We start from the raw sequence: 16,754 nt of genomic DNA on the forward strand, positions 1-16,754 counted from the left end.
GAGGGCGCACACAGGGAGAAACTATATGAGAACACACTGAGAAGGCAGCCATCTGCAAGCCAAGGATAGAAGTTTCATCAGGAACCTCCATCCTCCAACTTCCAGAACTGTGAAAAAAGAAACTTCTGTGGTTTAAGCCACTCAGTCTGATACTTGGTTATGATAGCCAGAGCAGAGTACTGCAGTGGGCTTTGCACACAGGACTGCGGGGTTCAGATCCTGGCTCAACTTCTGGTTAGTTTTGTTAACTTGGACTTCAACTCTCTGTGCTTTGATTCTTTATCTGTAATAGGGATAATTATGATGCCTTATTGATGGGGTACAAGGAAAGTAACATGAGTTGACACAATAATGCCTAACGGATAGCAGCACTTTAACCAATTCGTCTATTTGGCTCATGTTTATTGACTACCTTCTACCTACCAGGCTCTGTTCTAGGCCTTACAGTTATGATACTGGATGCAACAAAATTCCGGCCACATAGAGCTTATGTTTAAGTGAGAGTAGATCCATAGTGACTATATGTCTATATGATACATATGTACATGTACATACATATTTATATACACATATCTATGTAAATAAGTGAGATCAAGTGACAGTAAATACAGTGAGGAAAAGCAAAGCAAGGAAGGGGATGTGAAGATGATGGACAGTGTAGTAGAGAGAAATGCTCTTTTAGATTGGGTAAGCAGGGAAGTCTTCTCTCGCAAGACAAAATTAGAACAGAAACTTGGAGAAAGTGAGGGGAGCCAGTTGTGCAGCTAAGTGAGGGAAGAGTGTTTTAGGCCAAGTGAAGACCAGATATCCAAGCTGGAGTGTGCAATGTGTTGTTGGAAGCACAGGAGAATGGTCTAGGTGAGACTGGTAAGAGCTAAGGTTTGAGAGGTGGTTTGGGGCAACTTTACATAGAACTTTGCAGGCCATATGATGGCTTGGCCTTTACTCCAAGTGAAATGGAATGCTCTTCAAGGATTTTATGGCAGATGTGATACGTGATTTATGTTTTAAAGGGATGACTCTGGCTTCTGTGTGGAAAGGGACTTTCAGAAAGGGAGGGTGGAAGCAGGAAGGCAGGACATGAGGCCAATAAAACAACTTCAGGTAATGGCCACCTGAAGAGGTCAGAAAGTTTCTCCAGCAGATAACAATGATAAACAGTGGTTAGATTATCAAAAAAAAAAAAAAAAAAAAAAAAAAAACTACTGGAAGGTTCTGGAAGATGACCAAAGGTAGGTGAGAAGAGTTTACTATAGAAGGTTTCTTTTGATTGGATAAGAACTGGGAGTTAAGAGCTTTCTTGCTTTCTTTTGTGCTCTAAGCCCCCCTAGATCTGGTGGCGGAGAGCTGCATCCTTACTAGATCCAGGTGGTAATGACAAAGGTCAGAGATAAAGCCGATGGACATTTAAGGGGTATATTTTGGAAGCAGAACAGCCACAGAAAGGGCTGAGATCTAAAATAGAAGCTCTAAAAATAAATGAATGAAATGAAGTAAAATAAATAAATCTCTACCCTGGATGACTTCTAAGTTTAGAGGTCACATGCATGGTCACATGCAGAGTCCAGCAAAATTGCTGGCAAAACCAGGGGATAGTGAACCTCTGAGAGAGAATTTCTGGGGAGATTTACAAATTTACTGCACCTTTGACAGAGCATGTTCCCCAGGGTGCACACAGCTTGGGTGGCAAACATCAAGAGCCTGACTGAATTCATGTATTTAGGGAAAGAATTCAGGGCTAGTATAGCAAATGGAAATTTAGGCTGGGGAATCCTGGAAACAAAGATAACCACAGAGTGGGTGAGCCCTGCAATCTGACTATAAAATGTACCCAAATTTCAGGGACTGCTGAACTGCACAGGTTCACGGATGCCCTCAGGGGCAGGCTAGTAAATTAGTAATTGAGCAGAGACATCAGTGCTTCACCCTGATGGGGGACAGATGTCACAGTTGAGTCCAGACTAATTAATTTCAACTACAACAAAACCCTTAGGTGTAAACAAAATGGAATCCTCTACAACAAATTATCCGCAATTCTGCTTTTTTAACTGAAAACTACTAGATGTGCAAAAAACAAAACAAAACAAAACAAAAAAACAGGAAAGTGTGAGTCATACTTAGGAAACTGATTCCAAGTGAGCCCTGATGTTGGATTTAAGTAACTATGTTCACAGAATTAAAGAATTGTGTGACCTGCAGTGGGGAGAATGAGTTAATAGGAGCCAATCCTATTGGGCTCAGGTGTTGGATTTCAGCGGCTGTTATAAATATATTCAAAGAACTAGATGAAAATGTACTCAATAATCTCCAAGAATTAAAGGAAAAGATAGCATTAATGAATATTTAATTATATGACTTATCTCATAATTCTCTTAACTGGAAAAGTACATGCATATTGACACGAGTATATCAATGTTTTATATTATCTGTTGCTGCCTAGCAATCTCACACAGTTCCTATGGGCCAGGAATTCCAGGAGCAGATTAACTGAGTGGGTCTGGTTTGGGGTCTCATGCGACCACAGTCAAGATGTTGGCTGGGCTGCAATTGCTAAAGGCTTGTTTGAAGCTGGTGGATTTGCCTTCGTGATGTCTCACTCACATGGGTGGCTAGTTACCCGTTGGCACGAGGCCTTAGTTCTTGACACGTGCGTGGAAACTTTTGTGTTTGCACAATGGCCTTGTTTTTGTCTGTACTCAGACATGGTTATGAAGTAGTTGTGGTCACGGACCTTGTCTGATATTGGTGTACTGTGACACTTTTATATTCCATAGGAAGACTGTGACCTGCATGTCCGTGCCAGGACAGTTATGAGCGGACATCTGTCTGTCACAACTGATTTTTTTTTTCTTTTCTAGAAGTAAAATTTTACCTATTTCGCAGAGTTGTAGTCAAGATTAAAGATGATGTACTATCTCACTAAGGGTAGCACTGGGTGTAATACACTGTGGCTAGTAAATGTTGATGATGGTCGTGGTGATGATACCTGTAGTGATCCTGTAGTGATGATGAGGTAATTAGTCTTTCTTTGAAAGAAATAAATTGTCAGGAACTTCTGGAAATGTGTATGCCCTCTGTAACAACCTGTGTTCTCTACCAAATTAACAAATGTCATACTGTTGTCATTGTCCAATGGCTTGTCTGTAGTTGCAACTACATCATTAACCATATACAAACCAAAGTACAATATTTGCTTTTTTCATTGTATTCTCAGAACCTTGTACATTTTCTGGCGTACGGAGGAGTAAAGTAAATGATTCTTAGAGAACAAATGAAGTGAAGCATAATGAGTGTCGCTGAAGGTACCCCTTAAAATGTGCTACTGAACTAGACAGCTAGTATTTCTGGTGTGGTTTCTGTCTATACTGTGTTTATTATTTTTATGTATATGTGATTTGGTCCAATTATTTTAATTTGTGGAGGCAGAAACCAGTAATTATTTTTTTCCCTATGTGAAAAGGGTGTACTTCTTTTAGTACATTGCAAATTACAATAAGATACCGTGAGAATTTGAAGATAAAATCGAGATAGGCATCACTTCAGGTTAAAATTCCTGAAAGTCATTACATACGTGAGATTAACCATCTACAGGAAAACACTACCAGAAATAGTTTCTAAATGCTTTGCTGATATAGGACAAAAGGTCTCCTGTATCTCATCTCAGAGGTAAGATTTTGTTATACCCCTTCCAGGGAACAAGGCTGTGTCCTTAGGAAGTAATAATTATGTATATAAATCTGTAACATTCTCAAATGAATCATCTCTTGGTCTTCAGAAATTTATTCGTTTTCATAAAGTCTAGAAAATTCTTCCAAAAAAACAAGCGGGAAATGATATTCCGAGTTAGGGTAGCCAAAATGTTTAATGAAGTAGAAATAGATCTAGACTACAGAGACAACCAGTTATCCAGTTTGATTAAAATTTTCTTTAAGAATGTCTGTCTTTAAAAAAAAAGAAAAAAGAATATCTGTCTTTAATTGTAATTTTAAAATCAGGAGACTGTCCTAGCAAATGAATAGTATGGGTTATTATTATAAGTATATTTCTCAATGCATATTAATAAATTTGTATTTCAATTTCTTATAACTTTGTTTAGAACCTGTTGTGGAAAACCTCCTCAGCTCTCAGAAAATCCAGTTTCTATACCTGCAAAGCTGTCCTTGGTGACTGCCAAAGCCCAGGGCTGCTCTAAGACCCTGCGTGAGCCTCCAGGGCCTCTCTTGACTCTCTTCTTCCAGCTTCTTGAGGCCATATGCTACTTCTCCTGTTTCTTATTAATGTCACTCAGATGATCCTTACCAGGATTGGCTGCTGAGTAAATGTTTAGAATTGATTCCTTTTGGTGAGCATCTGTGTAATTAATTTACTATCATTTTAATTGAACAATGCAGAAAATGTATGTCTGTGATAGATTATTGTTTTGTTGAGCTTTCTCTTAAATTATTTTTATTGCATCTTAATAGATTGCATTTCTTCTTGGCCATCCTAAGTAATTTCTATTGGTGGTGGTGATGGTGGTGATTGTGGTGTATTGACATTATGCTAACGTTTAATTCAAAACACATGAAACCAGAAAATGTGTTTGAAATATAAAATGAAAACAACAGAGAAATAATTAGCGTCGTCTGTTTTACTCTGTTGTATTCAACTTTTATTCATTCACTTTCCTTGTGTATTTTCCTGAACTCTATTTTCCCTTTTTCAGTTTTTCTGGATCTTTTTAGGAGACTTCAAGTGTGGAAATGATATGACACCATAAGATAGTGGCAAATGTCAGCTCTGTTCCTGGGTTGCTACTGTAATTGTAAGTAAGGGAGAGTAACAAAGCAGCAAATCTGGGAGCCCAGAATAATTTGTTATCATACTTTATTTGATGTATGGAAAGTCCTTTCAGATTGTTCCTTTTAGGTGAGACCATTTAGAACTTGAATTTATGTTCTGGTTTTTAATGTATTCTCCTCAAGTTTTGATTCCCCACTCCTCTATCTTTCCATTATTAAGATGCTCAATAAAACAAAGTTCATGAAGATCCCTCTCATCTCTGGCATTTTCCCCCCTCATTCTACTTAAATTATGCTTATCTTTAGCCAGTCAGAATAAATTTGAGTGCCATCTGTGTGTTTAGATATTCATTTTATGTTGTTTATTTAAATTTTGTCAAATCATTAACTTTTCACCGGAAGCTTGCAGTTACGGTGACCTATCTTTATGGCTTACCATGATTTGGATTCTTTTCCCGGTTTACAAAACCACCCTGCTTGCCTGCATGGCTTCATAACCGCCAGTCTGCATTTGTTTTTGTTTTTTGACCTCATCACCTCAGTGGTTACTCTTCTTCCTGTTACTCAGGCTCATAATCTGCCAACTCTTCTTCCTCAGTTTTTCTTGCATCTGCTCATTCCCATTCCCATAGCAAATAGTTCAGTTCCCTCCTTTTTAAATCTTGCAGCAGAATTTTAGCAATAACTTTGAGCTGTTTTTCTTGCCTTCAGACTCTGTATTTCAGTTACTTCGCCATTCAGTTATCTTCCTGGTCCTGTCATTCCTCTGCTCAAAAGCCATCAATAGGTCTGCATTTCCTACAAAATAAAGTCTGGCCTTATCCATTCTCTCCTCTCCACCTGGATCCTCAGCTGTTGATGTAAGCAAATAGGAGGCAGCACATTAGGAAAATTATGGGTTTTGTAGTCATTACAGTTAGTTTTGAATCCTGGCTCTGATACTTTACTGCTGTATTATCTTGTGCAAGTTGCTGCAGGTTTTGAGCCTTAATTTTCTCATTTGAGAAATGGGAATCATAATTCCTGCCCTGTAAGGGCTGTGTAAAAGTAAATGAGATAAGTGTTAAACCTACCATGTGAGTGGGCATGTAATGAATACTAGTAATCTCTATATTCTACTCCCCTCAGATAGGGGCAAGCTGGGCCCAGAGTCAGGAGACCTGGATAATCAGTTGCCAAGTCTGATGAGCCATATATCTTGCACAGACATTTAACTGTAGGCCTTAGTTTCCTCATCTAAGAAGTAACCACCTAGGGAGTTTCTCAGTGTCAGAGGTAGAAAATAGCTGCCCCCAGGTTCATGTGGCTTGTCAACATGTGTTACACGACCAATAAGTTAACTTTTTTTCCAGGCAGCATTTCAAAATGGACAGATTTAAAATATGCACATGCACACAAACACACACCCACAAATCTGGAATTGTAGCTTCTCTTGTAAAAAAAAAAAAAATCAGAAGATCTGGCTGTTTTGTTGCATACCACTGTGTGGCAAATAGCTCCGTGTATTCCCTCAAGTGTATCCTCACCCCCTAGCCAGCATTGCCATCTGAATTTCCCTGGCCCTCCGAAGTACCAGCGATGATGGCTCTTGGTCTGTGGCCTCCAGTCAGTTTCCTTTTACCCCCCGAAAATGAATTCAGGAGTTTGTTTCACATTCTCAAAGGAGAGCAGCAGCCAAAGATAGCTATGGGTCACGTGGCTAAACATTACCTAAGGTTGCTTCTAGTTCTGAAATCCTATACAATGAAATGATTTAAAACTTTTATCTCCAGACCTTATCAGTCCCTGCTTTTAAACCCATGATCATGTGAAGGGCCTGGGCCAACCTGAATCTTGAGATGAAAGAGTGTATGACTAGTCATAATTGAGTCAGCCAGGTTAACAAATTTTTGAACTTCCCACATGATCTGATTCCAGATCAACTTTAATTATGAAAACGGCTGAAATTGGGATGTCTGGGTGGCTCAGTGGTTGAGCATCTGCTTTTGGCTCAGGTCGTGACCCCAGGGTTCTGGGATCGAGTTCCACATCAGGCTCCCCGCAGGGAGCCAGTGTCTCCCTCTACCTGTGTCTCTGCCTCTCTCTCTGTCTCTTGTGAATAAATAAATTTTAAAAATCTTAGAAAAAAGAAGAAAGAAAATATCTGAAATAATTTGATGTGCATTCTCACTTTTAAGATATGTCTTCAACCAAAGTTGAAGGGAGGGAGTAGAAGATAGTGGTATAGTATTATCAAGCACTTCTCTTGGCATTCCTCTCTGCCCAAATACCTCGTACTTCTGCTACCTTATTCCCTTAATGTGCCATGTATTTTTCCCCTCCCTCATTTTGTTCATGCAATCCTCTTTGCCCTACCCCAAATATTTAGTAACTGTCTACTTATTTTGTATCTTCTCCCAAAGCCCAAATCAAATTATATTAAATTAATAAAACTTGCTATTTGTATATTATTTTATTTCTACTTTTATTAGAGTACTTAGCACACTGTATTAGAATGATTTGACATTTCTAGTATGTGAGTTCTGATCTCTAGAATATGGTGAGCACACATAGTAGGTTCTCATTGTATGTTTTTTAAATTTCATATAGCTGAGTGAGGGTACATATGGCTTATCACGGGCATTCCAGTAGGCAGAGCAGTAGAAGCAAAAGGCTAACGATGAAAACTATAAAACATATTTGGAGGCAGGAACAGAAAGCTGAGCATTCATACATTTTTAAGTAGCTGAAAGCAAAGTCAGAAAAACATATTGCAGCCAGTTGCTGGAAACTAGTCTTTTAAACCATTTGGAATCATTCTTCCATGGGACACTGCCACCTTTCTGATGGTCTAGAGTTGAAGTATGAACCTGGGGCCAGATGATGGCAGTGGAAATGCAAAAGTAGTGATAGTTTTAAAAGAGTTTGTACGGAGAAAATTGGTAGTTCTTGGTGACTGATATTTACATAGGGTTTAGGAAAACGGAAGAATCAAAGATAATTCCAAGATTTTGATTTTCAAAATGACTTGAAGAATAATGATGAATGTACCATTGACAAAATTAGGAAAATTGGGAGAGGGAGCTCTTTGGGAAAATGATGCATTTAGTTTTAGATATATTGTATTTAAGGTCTCCCAAATAGAGACATTTAAGATTTCACATTCCTTGCTGCTCATTTCCCTACCACCTTACATGCTTAGAATTAGTTTACATGTTTAGAGCAGTATAAATTATCACTTCTCTAGGCTATAAGGACCAGATGTTGATTGAAATGAAATTAACCCTACTGATAGTGGAGAGGTCAGAGGAAGAGGTAGCAATCCTTGAGCATCACTTCTATCACCTCTACAAGTTCAGCATTCTTCAAAATTTGTGTGGTTATTAGAGTTAAGAATAGGTCTGTCTCTAAGCCTTACAACTTTTGAGAGCATGATTATTTTTATATCCTAATTTATTTTTGCAAAGATTACTTAACATTTTCTTAGCATAACACAGTGCTAGGTGTTATGGTTGAATACAAAAGTGAACTGGGCATAATCTCTGTCTTTAAAAAAGTCACATTCCAATAAGAGAGAAAAGACACCAGTAATTGTACAAAACAAAATGGGAAGATGAAGGTTTTCCTTTCTAAACAGAATTTTAATCTAGTTTCTTACCATCTGATAGAGTCTGAGAATTATTATACTTTCTGGACTAAATGATCTATGAAAATCCTATGTCCTAAGTATTGCCCAAGAAAATGGCTTATCTGTGTGTTATAATAATAATACATAGTTATTATATGTAATAATTTGCAATTAATATATATGTATTTTTTATTATTTAATTTCCAGGTATGTGACAGTGTTTTTATCCAAAACTAGTTGATTTCATTTTTCAAATAAGTTTTTCATTATTCTTTATATTTGAAATGTAAAATATCCAGCTGTGTATGTTTCAGTTGTATTGCTTTCATGGGTTTTTATAGTTCTCCATAATAAAATTCTAGTGTTCCCTCCTGGCAAGTTAAGCTGTTCCTCATTTACTGTTCTATTCTTCTGTATGCATTTCTTAAGAATGTTTATGCCATTTTAGTGGGGTAATGTGCCATGACAACTGTTTTTTTATTTAAAAAGTGACAATATTTTCAGTTTATTCAGAATTTTACTACAGCTGGCTCTTTGTCAACTGTTATTTCCCAAAGATTATTATTCTTAATTGACTGCTCTTTGCATCTGTGGAATGTGAAGGCATTATCTAAACACAGTGAATCTGTCCTTTTGTCTAAAATCCCTACATTTATAAACCTTTAATACTACTTAATATTTTTAGTATTTTCTACCAAAGACAGGTTTGGAAGTATAATTCCATTATTAAATTATCTGGAAATAATTCTTTTTGTAGGAGGAGGGTCATTTTTAATCAAACTTAAACTATATAAATTATTACTACTTCCTTTTTTTTTTTTTTTTTTTTTTAGGAAAGGGTGAGAGAAGGGGGGGAGGGGCAGAAGGAGAGAGAGAGAATTTTAAACAGGCTCCATGCCCAGCACGGAGCCCAATGTAGAGCTCGATCTTAAAACCCTGAGATCATGACCTGAGTGGAGATAAGATTCGGACATTTAGCCAACTGAGCCACCCAGGTGCCCCAGATTACTTCTACTTTTGTTTGTTGTTTTCAATCTTCTTTGCCATCCCCCCCACCCCCCTATCCTGTTCACTTAGTATGTGAATGTGGCTTAAGTTCACTTATCTTTTTGTCAAAAAATAAAATGTGTGGTTCATTCTTTTCCTGGATCAGATGGTTGTATCTGTCACTTGAGATGTTTTTGGGGTTGTGCAAACAAGCAACAATTTTACCTTTTTCATTAGAGATTTAAATTTAGATTATGCAAATTTATTTAAAACCATTTAATATTATTAACATTTACTTTGTCACATGGAACAGAGTGACCTATATGTTTTGGTACCTTAAATTATTTGTTTTGCTTAGATGGGCATTATTTAGAAAAGCCAGCCCAGTAACTTTGACCATCAACACTGTGGATCTGCTTAATAATAAAAATACTGAAGACCAAAGGGATGTTATCTTTTCAAAGTTAGATTAACTTCAAAAATATAAAATTTATATTAGGGATTAGTAGCTTTCTGCTGATGGTATAGAAACAATAATCCTATGTTGTTTTGGTAGCCAGTACTTAGTTTTCATGTTTTGAACATTTAAAATCTCTAGATTCCTCTAGCCAGAGGAAAAATACTTGGTTGAATTGCATGTTACAATATTAATATTGGGCAATATAAAGGGTGAAAATATAGTAAAATACAGTGACTTTCAGGTCACAAATCCCATTAAAAGGCTGTATTAAATGAGTACTATAGAACTCTTTCCTCAAAAAAAAAAATACGGTATCTTTGTTCATAAATAGATACAAAACTGCATACATCTTTTGATGATTCATAGGCTTCTTGAATTCTTAGACCTCAAGGTAAGAATCACTGGTTGAAAGTTTTATTAGTATTACAAAGCTCTTTGAATTCTTGATCTAGACCACCACTTGTGCTCATTCTTCATTTTTTTCTTGTGACTTTTTGTTACTTATTATGAACTATTTATATATTTGCAAACATTCACTTAACTAATCTTTTTTAGTTTGTAGAGTCTGTCTTTATTTCTTTTTTAAAAAGTTTGTTTTTGGGACACCTGGGTGGTTTAATGGTTAAGTGTCGGCCTTTGGCTCAGGTCATGATCCTGGAGTCCTGGGATCAAGTTCTGCATCAGGCTCCCTGCAGGGAGCCTGCTTCTCCCTCTGCCTATGTCTCTGCCTCTCTCTCTCTCTCTGTGTCTCTCTCATGAATAAATAAATAAAATATTTTTAGAATTTTTTAAAGATTTTAAAAAAGATTTTATTTAAATTCTAGTTAGTTAACATGCAGTGTAACATTATTTCAGGTATACAATATAGTGATTCAACACTTCCATATATCACCTGGTGCTCATCACAACGAGTGCACTCCTTAATCTCCATCACCTATTTCCCCTATCCCCCCCCACTTCCCTTCTCCTCTGATAACCATCAGTTTGTTTTCTATAGTCCGTTTTTTGGTTTGCCTCTCTCTCTTCCTCCCTTTTGCTCATTTGTTTTATTTCTTAAATTCTACATGTGAATGAAATCATAATGTATTTGTCTTTTTCTGACTGACTTATTCTGCTTAGTATGATATTCCGTAGCCTTGTCTATGTTACTCCAGTGGCAAGATTTCATTTCTTGATGGCTGAATAATATTCCATTGTGTGGGGGCACCTGAGTGGCTCAGTGGTTGAGTGTCTGCCTTTGGCTCAGGTGGTGATCTCAGGGTCCTGGGATCAAGTTGTGCATCAGGCTCCCTGCAGGGAACCTATGTCTCCCTCTGTCTGTGTCTCTGCCTCTGTCTCTGTTGTCTCTCATGATTAAATAAATAAAATATTACGAAAAGTATTCCATTGTCTGTATACACCACATCTTTGTGTATTTGTTGGTGAATAGACACTTGGGCTGTTTCCATTATTTGGCTATTATAGATAATATCAAGTGCTGAAAACAGTCCCTCCTCTTATTAGGGGAAGCTCCATTTCAGGTGCAGCAGTAGATTATCCGACCAGTATCTCTAGGCAACACCAAAGACCATTACAGAATCTGTTCTTCCCTCTTGATTTCTGAAACCAAAATGGCAAATTTAAAGGTTAGGTTGGCATTTTATTTACTTATACTATTTGCAGCCACCTTGAATAATGACTCATAAAGAATAAAAATGATTTGGTTTTATTAATTATATACACTGTTACAAAAATTATGAACAAGAGTATGTAGGAAGTACTGTTGGAAGTATGGTAGGAACTGTATAGACAAAAGTGTATATTAAATACAAATTCATTTCTTTTGCATGTTCCTTCTACTTGGCAAGTGATTACAACTAAATTTCAGTTAAGAGTAGAATAGACATGGTACCCTGAATGGCTCAGTGGTTGAGCATCTGTCTTTAGCTCAGGGTGTCATCCTGGGTCCTGGGATCAAGTCCCACATTGGGCTCCGTCGAGGAACCTGCTTCTCCCTCTGCCTGTGTCTCTGCCTCTCTCTCTGTGTTCTCTCATGAATAAATAAATAAAATCTTAAAAAGAAAAAAAGAGTACAATAGACACATCTATTTTGTATTAATGTTGAAATGTAAGTAATGGATTTTAACAATAGCATATGAAATTAAGCTGAAATTAATGAAATGCATAATGGAAAAACAATACTATTTTAAGAGAGAGGTGTGACTTAATTTTACTCTCTCAAAATGCCCTGTTAGAAGTTAATTATGCTTACAATTACAGTTTACCTGGTACAAAAATTCTTTGTGTGTCCTACCTCAAATAATAAGTAAACTGAAAAGTCTCCTTTATTTTTGAAATCTTGGAAATCTAGGTCCAAGTCAATGTATAGAAAAAGAAAATATTTGTCTTCCCAGTAGTGTTAGTTACTAAGATACTGGCTGGCATTGTTGAGGCACCGTGGGATGATAGAGCCAATAGTGGTGTTTAGAAATGACAGTCAGAATAGGAAAGGAGAGCTCTGTGGTAGGAACAAGAGAAGAACAGATGTACTTCAAAGTGCTTACTGGTTGATTTTTAAGGTATCCTTTACAATTATAACATCAATTTTTTTAAGTTTTGCAATCTGGAATTAATTTTGTATTTTGGTAATACCATATTTGATTTATTAAATTTAAAATTTATTCTTCAGAAAATATTTACAAATATTTAATTTACTTTTTTTATTATTTATTTATTTATGATAAGAGAGAGAGAGGCAGAGACACAGGCAGAGGGAGAAGCAGGCCCCATGCTGGGAGCCCGATGCGGGACTCGATCCTGGGACTCCAGGATGACGCCCTGGGCCAAAGGCAGGCACCAAACTGCTGAGCCACCTAGGGATCCCCTTAATTTACTCTTTAATGCTTTTTTTTTTTTTTTTAATGGAGTTTGAAGTTGGATTTCTAGTAATCTATATCTTGGTTTTGGTTATTTTCTGAAGACAGACTTTTGATAATAGAAAATTAAAACATAGTAAAACTTGAAACTCGACGTCAGGTCTTTGAGGCATAGTCAAGCTTCTAACATATCTATTACATTTCACATTAAATACTGTGAGAAATATCATTGGTATTAGAATTCTCTCCTATACTTTAAAGCTGATGGTACAATAGTGGTGGCTACTGCTAACCACTGAGCTCCCAACACTGAGTAATTCTTGCTGTCATCCTGCCTAGAATGTCAAACCGAGGATTGGCTTTTCAACTCCTATGTCATGTCTCAAGTTATAGCTTACCTGTCCCTAGTTGTGCCTTCATTCTAATATTGGAGGTCTTACACCCAAGTCTTATACCAGGCCCCGAACCTCCTTTCACCCAGCAGGTTCTCCCTTTAGGAACTGGGTATATGTATTGATCTTTCTTTTGGATTCTTCCATAGTAGCCTATATAGTGTTCTGGGCCTAAATATTTGAGTGTTTTCAACCTTCTTATTCCAACAAAGACCTGAGTATACACAGTTACTAGTTTGGGCTCATGGTTTGGGGGTTGTCTACTATGTTCTAGGCTCTGTGTTAAGATGATATGTATGTATGTGTGTATGCATGTGCTTGTGCACATCTGTGTGTACTTACATTAAATACTTGTGTACATATTCACGTATATATGTTTGTATTTTTTAACGGCATTATAAAATATATATTTTCCTCCCATTTTATAGATAAATCAAGCCTTAGAGCAGATAAATAAATTACTTATGGTCATAAAGGAGATAGACAGTCTGAGAACCAGAATTCAAACCTAATTCTTGCTCATTCATTTACTCATTTTCTCATCAGTACCTTCTAAGTACCAGGCATTATTCTAGGTTCTGAGAAGTCAGTAATGAATAAAAATCTTTGTAATTTTGGATCTTATTTGCTATGTTAGATGGTGATAAGAGATGTGAAAAAAAATTAGTAAAAGATCAGAGAAGGGGCAGCCTGGGTGGCTCAGCGGTTTAGCACCGCCTTCGGCCCAGGATGTGATCCTGAGAACCCAGGATCGAGTCCCACATCGGACTCCCCTGCATGGAGCCTGCTTCTCCCACTGCCTGTGTCTCTCTGCTTCTCTCTCTCTCTCTGTCTTCCATGAATAAATAAATAAAATCTTTTTAAAAAAAATTTAAAAATATTTTAAAAAAAGGTCAGGGAGGGTAAAGGTTGAATGGGGTTGCAATTTTAAGCAGTACTGTCAGAGAAACTTTCATCAAAATGATGACACTGAGCCACAAACCTAGAAGTTTGAGTGAGCCATGAAAACACCTGAGAGAAGATGGTCTTGGACAGTTAAAAACAAGCCCAGAGACCTGAGTAAGCACATCCCATGTGGGCTGTCAGCAGAATTTATTTATTTATTTATTTATTTATTTATTTATTTATTTATTTATTTATTTTTTTTTTTAAATTTTTATTTATTTATGATAGTCACAGAGAGAGAGAGAGAGGCAGAGACACAGGCAGAGGGAGAAGGCAGGCTCCATGCACCGGGAACCCGATGTGGGATTCGATCCAGGGTCTCCAGGATCACGCCCTGGGCCAAAGGCCGGCACCAAACCGCTGCGCCACCCAGGGATCCCTGTCAGCAGAATTTTAAGTGGGAATTTCTGTGCTCCCTAGAATCCACATGGAACATTTGTTGTCTATGCTTTGTAAATGTTGACACATGTCCCATAAATTAATCTCAAATTAGCTTTATTCAGGTTCAGTTATTACCTTGCTACAATGTAGTAATAAGCACCTTGGAAGTGTTTATTTTTTTATTTTATTTTTTTTATTTTTAAAGATTTTATTTACTTACTCATGAAAGACACAGTGAGGCAGAGATGTAGACAGAGGGAGAAGCAGACAGGGAGCCCGATGCAGGCTTTGGTGCCAGGACTCCGGGATCACGCCTTGAGCCGAGGGCAGATGCTCAACCACTGAGCCACCTGGGCGTCCCGGAATTGTTTATTTTTAAATCAGTCTTACTTTTTATTTACCAAATCAGTTTCTAAATTGCTGTTTCTTTGTATGATATTTTTATTTTCCTTCGACTTTTTGTAGTTTACGAAAATGGTCTGTTATAGTTAAAATATGTATAGTTCAATTTTCCTATTTTTATATTTATTTTTATTTTTGTAAGTAACTAAATGTAAAAAGTGCTTTTGAGATGGCTACATGCACTTTATATATATAATATGAAGTTAATATTGGTACAGTAAGAACATGCATGTCAGTTCTTTGTTAATTTTACCTTATTCTTTCTAAGAGCATGGTTTACATGTTGAAATGACATATTTCATTTCATATGCAACCTGAAATTACTCTGAGGTAGCATAGGCAAAAAGTTTCCTAACATGTAATTGAATGATATGTTTTTTTTTTTTTAAAGCAGCAGTATATATATTGTTTTCTTCACTTACATAATTGATAGGATTATGGAGATATATAAACATTCATAAAGTTTAATGCATCCCATCTATAATTTTCATAATTCAGGAAGACAGACTTCAACTTTTGATTGAAGTCTGCTAAACAAATATAAAAGATTAAAGCCTAAGTCAATCGTTGTGGAAGTCACAGCCTTAAAATGTTTAATTAAATTTTCATTGAAAATAAGTAAGTTTCTGTTTTAGAAAACATGTTCTTTTTTTCAAGGTTTTATTTATTCATGAGAGACACACACAGAGAGAGAGGGAGAGGTAGAGACACAGGCAGAAGGAGAAGCAGGCTACATGCTGGGAACACGACATGGGACTCGATCCCGGGTCTCTAGGATCACACCCTGGGCTGAAGGCAGTGCTAAACCGCTGAGCCACTCAGGCTGCCCTGTGGAAAACACATTCAACTCAGCCAACATTTATGAGCACTTACTGTGCCTATAAGAGTTTCATCGATTAGAAAAAAAAAAAAATCACCTGTGAAGCTATTGCAGTAGCACTGGTGAGAGTTAATAGAGTTTGAACTCTGGCAGTGATAGTAGGGGACTGTGGTTAGTTCCACAGTGAAAGACATTTTTACGTTAAGATTGATGGATAGCTGGATATGTGGATTGAGGGCACAGGGAGCATTTAAGATAATATAAAGACTTAACTTCAGCACTGAGTGAGCAAGGACATTATTAAACAAGATAGGAAATAGGAGAGAAAGATTTGCAGAGCATAAGAATGTGCATTTCAATTTTGAACCTTTTGAATTAGAGGCACCTGTAGGAGATTCATGTAGAAATGAATATAAAACATTTCCATGTCCTTTAAAGATTATTATTAAGAGGGCACTGTTGATTTTTCTTGAAATTCTAGGGCATGGGATAGTTGTAGGCTATGTGATAGCAATAGCGACCTTTGTCCTAACACCTGTAACATGGTTAAGCCTCATTATTTAGCACATGATTATATTTTATCTAGTATCATATTCTAAATGTTCTAAGTTGCTCTTGTCTCACCTTATGATTGTAGACATTAGGACTGAGATGAGATTTTATTCTAATAGGCTCAGCAGTGCTATCAGAGTCCTCTAGCTGGCGTCAGTGATCACTACCACCACAGAATCTTAGAATTTGTTTCTCCTAGTAGAGCAGGTGATGCTGCAGTAGTAAGTGCATTAAAGAATTCCTTTTCATCTACTCATCCCCTACTGAGTGCCTACCAGGTATTCAAAGGTATTGTTGCTTTACAACTGGGCATGAAGCAGTTGGGTTGTTTTATTTCTAGAAAGATACCACAGCAAAATCTTATTATAAAATCTTTTTATTTCCTTTTCAGAGACATCAGTTTTGTGTGTAAAAATTACTTTTAAAATTTCTTGAAACTTTATAATCACTTCTGGTAGACCAGGAGGTGTCGAGAGAAGTAAAGTGAAAGTATTAGGAACATGAACAAAGTGAATATGAACCACCTTAAGATACTACCATTGTATGGATCTCTGCCAGAGGGAATTCTTGCT

General features: G+C 36.9%; 1 protein-coding gene across 8 annotated transcripts in view; it reads left to right on the forward strand.

The window, feature by feature from the left end:
* METTL25 (methyltransferase like 25) overlaps positions 1–16,754 on the forward strand; it is a 158,634-nt gene that overhangs the window by 4,776 nt on the left and 137,104 nt on the right. Inside the window, exons 1-2 of one of the 8 annotated variants that reach the window (XR_011994896.1) lie at positions 4,220–4,342; positions 4,706–4,804. The exons of the other annotated variants lie outside the window; for them this stretch is intronic. The gene's annotated coding sequence lies outside the window, so the exon portion shown is untranslated. Of the gene's footprint in view, positions 1–4,219; positions 4,343–4,705; positions 4,805–16,754 lie in introns of those variants that run through there. 8 annotated transcript variants of the gene reach the window in all.

The sequence above is a fragment of the Vulpes vulpes genome, chromosome 10 (assembly GCF_048418805.1).
Source record: "Vulpes vulpes isolate BD-2025 chromosome 10, VulVul3, whole genome shotgun sequence".
In the NCBI taxonomy this organism is placed as follows: Eukaryota; Metazoa; Chordata; class Mammalia; order Carnivora; family Canidae; genus Vulpes; species Vulpes vulpes.